The sequence below is a fragment of the Salmo trutta genome, chromosome 1 (assembly GCF_901001165.1).
Source record: "Salmo trutta chromosome 1, fSalTru1.1, whole genome shotgun sequence".
Taxonomy (NCBI): domain Eukaryota; kingdom Metazoa; phylum Chordata; class Actinopteri; order Salmoniformes; family Salmonidae; genus Salmo; species Salmo trutta.
In genome coordinates, this window is record NC_042957.1 from 62,396,053 (window position 1) to 62,399,810 (window position 3,758).

Below are 3,758 nucleotides of genomic sequence, written 5' to 3' on the forward strand. Positions count from 1 at the left end.
CGAACAGCGAGCTCGCGTGCACGCGCATCACGAGACACCTGTCCTCAGACTGGCCACTGATTGACTGAGCCACAATTTTCTGCCCGGTAACAGGAGACCGATGAAACCAGTTTCTAAAGATTGTTGACAGCCAATGGAAGCCTTAGGAGGTGCAACGTAAACCCTATGTCACTGTAGTTTCTCAAGGGATTCAAAAGAAGAACTACATTTCTCATTTCTCCCAATTCCTGGTTAAATTTTTCTCAGGTTTTTGCCTGCCATATGAGTTCTGTTATACTCACAGACACCATTCAAACAGTTTTAGAAACTTCAGAGTTTTAGAAACTCCAAATGTAATGGTCGTCGTATGTAATGGACCAAGGCGCAGCGGGTTGAGTGCTCATCTTAACTTTATTTGAACACATACGAAACAAAACAAGAAAACGATCGAACGAACAGTATTGCAGGCTACACACACACAGCTATGCAACAACAACTTCCCACAAAGGGACAGGTGAAAACAGGGCTACCTAAGTATGACTCCCAATCAGAAACAACGATGTACAGTTGTTCCTGAATGAGAGCCATACCAGGCCAACAAAGAAATACACAACATAGAAACCATAGAAATACAAAACAAGAACATTACCCAAAAACCCCAGAACACATTAATCAAACACCCCTCTGACATAAATGCATATCCCATTAAACCCCGAACCACATAAAACAGATACCCCCTGCCACGTCCTGACTAAACTACAATAACCAATAACCCCTTATACTGGTCAGGACGTGACACCAAATCTACTAATAATATGCATATTCTATTTTCTGGGCCAGAGTAGTAACCTGTTTAAATTGGGTACGTTTTTCATCCTGCCGTGAAAATACTGCCCCCTAGCCCTAAGAGGTTTTAAGAGCAATGCCCAGGCAGTACAGGGCAGATTCACAGCATCGAAGGACAGCAGTAATTTTTAACTACACATGAGCCAGTTGAAGCCAGAGGACTCTGCAGTGTATTACTGTGCTAGAGACTCACTATGGTTAAACTAATGAGAATAGCTGTACAAAAACCATCTGGTAGAGAAAGGAAGGACGTGCACAAACACACAGACACACGTATGGTATGACCAGTAAACCATGACAAGGGCATACATGAGGAACAGTTCTAATGACATATTAAATAATAACACAATGATACACCTGTTAAATACATGGTTCTAGTGTTGTTGATGCACCAACAGGGGGCACTCTCTCTCCATATGATTAAAATAAAGACCAGTACTGATGAAGGCTCTGCTAATTAATTTCATTACAGGAAAACAATTATAATGTGGTTGTTGATTAAATATACTTTACAGTTTGTCAAAATGAAAGTAAAGTGTCTTAAATATGTTTCATCCACCTCAAGTATTAACTAATACTTTAACGTAGTGTTTCATATCCCCCCTTTACATTAAACAAGATAACAGATAGAGGGTCTCTGAGTGTTCAGATGGCAAAGGTTGTGTCCAGTTACAGATACAATACATCAATGCAATTTTGTGTATTTAATGTTGTTCATTATTTCCTTTCCCAGGTGTACAGAGTTATGAACTCACTCAGCCAGCCTCTCTGACTGTCCAGCCAGGTCAACCACTGACCATCTCCTGTAAGGTCTCTTATTATGTTACTAGCTTTTATACAACTTGGATTCAACAGCCTGCAGGGAAAACACTGGAGTGGATTGGAAATGTATATTCTGGAAACACAGAATACAAGGATTCACTGAAGAACAAGTTCAGTCTCTCAGTAGACTCTAGCAGTAACACTGTGTTTTTAAAAGGGCAGAACCTTCAGACTGAAGACACAGCTGTGTATTATTGTGCCTACCCTCACAGTGATATAACCCACCACCAGAGATGTACAAAAACCATCCTCTTGGGAGACACTGTATAGAATATGGAAGCTGAAGAGCAGATGTAATGCTCCTCTTTTCCACTAATTGTATTGAAAAATAAATGTTTTATCCATAAAATAGTCAGTAGGAATGTCTAGCCCATCTCCTTTGTTAATAAATCAGAGGAGTTACAGTCAATATACCAAATGCACATGAAATAACAGGGGACAACTTACGCTAAATTGTGATACAAAATATTGACCAGCTTTCCCACTTGGTTCTGGAACAATACATGGGGTAGCATACCATAATTACTGAACTTATACAACATTATGACAAGCTATAGAACACAGTCGTTCATCTTCCCTGGCCAAAAGATGGTGCCATGGCAACACAGCTCATCACTGCCACGACTGGAAGTCCTTATTTACAGATACAAAATGCATGTATGTATGTATGTATTGTAATGTATTGTATTGTATTGAACGTGCATATATTGAGTACATTATGCATATAGAATGCATCCAGTGATGTATCAAACAATTGTCTTTGTAGGACAGACAGTATGCAAAATCAACCCACTTCCAATGCTATATAAATGACCTGTTCTGACACAACCTTCCTCACTGCAACCACCCTGTCTGTTAGTACAAAGACAGACACTGCCAGAGATCCAACAGAGAAACATGTTTCTTACATCCCTACTCCTCCTGGCAGTCCTGCCATGTAAGTGGGGGGGATTTTAGTCTCTTTGAATACAGGACACCAAACATCGTCAGTTGTTTTACCATTGTGTTAGTTATTTGTTTTACCATTGTGTTAGTCAGTTGTTTTACCACTGTGTTAGTCAGTTGTTTTACCACTGTGTTAGTCAGTTGTTTTGCTATTGTGACTTACTGTAGTTATTGTGACATATCTCTGTTTCTCTACACTCCCATTCCCATCTCCTTCAGATATACACAGCATTAGTTTGACCTCCTCCCCTGCTCAACTCAAAGCTCCTGGAGATTCAGTGAAACTATCTTGCCAAGTCTCTGGCTATGCCCTGACAGACTATGGTACAAGTTAGATACGACAGCAGCCAGGGAAAACACTGGAGTGAATTGGGATCATCTGGGGTGGTGGATCCATCAACTCTGGAGACTCTTTTAAGAGCAGATTCACCATCTCCAGAGACAGTAGTAATGTACTGTACTTAGACATCACCAGTCTGCAGTCTGAGGACACAGCTGTGTATTATTGTGCTCGTGGTCACGGTGATACAAACCAGCACCAGACCTGTACAATAACTCACCCACCCAATAAACGGTTGGAGTTATACGCACCCACCAGGAGTGGGCGATCTTAGCCTTTACATGAAATAAATCCTAATATGATCTGATGACTGTATGAACTATATGTAGTATCAGTCACTAGTCATAACATAGGACTACTGTAGGGTATGAACAGATATAGGTATAATGCAAAACCCTCACTCTGTAACATGTATTACCATTTTAATTGGGATTGATTCAGGGGTTGTTTCAGAAGTATTCCTTTTGTCTTACGAAGATTGAAACTTTGCTATGTTTTCATTTATAAAACCCTTTTACAAAAAATCCCACTGTACCTAACATCATTACTTAACTTTAGACATAGGAGTTATCTCACCCAGTCTCAGGAATGGCTAACTCTGGAAATTCCTTTGGTCTCTGATTAAGGTAAATCAGCTTTTAGTTTTTTGCACCTTATTTGTTGAACAATCTTCAAAATATTATTATATGTGATGTTCTGGTGCCTCTAGGGCAATTCAGAAACCTGATTGAGGACCTTTATATTGATCAATTTGTTTTCTTTTCTTTCTGCTTGCATGTTGTATTTATATTTTGATGTGTGCATTTTCTGTAATTTATGTCATTCA

At 39.6% G+C, this 3,758-nt stretch overlaps 1 long non-coding RNA gene across 1 annotated transcript; it reads left to right on the plus strand.

Moving 5' to 3' along the window:
- Positions 1-2,319: 2,319 nt before the first annotated feature.
- Positions 2,320-3,456, plus strand: LOC115204781 (uncharacterized). Its single transcript, XR_003880457.1, has 2 exons — positions 2,320-2,584; positions 2,812-3,456. It is a non-coding gene; the product is annotated as an uncharacterized LOC115204781 (long non-coding RNA).
- The last annotated feature ends 302 nt before the right edge of the window (positions 3,457-3,758 follow it).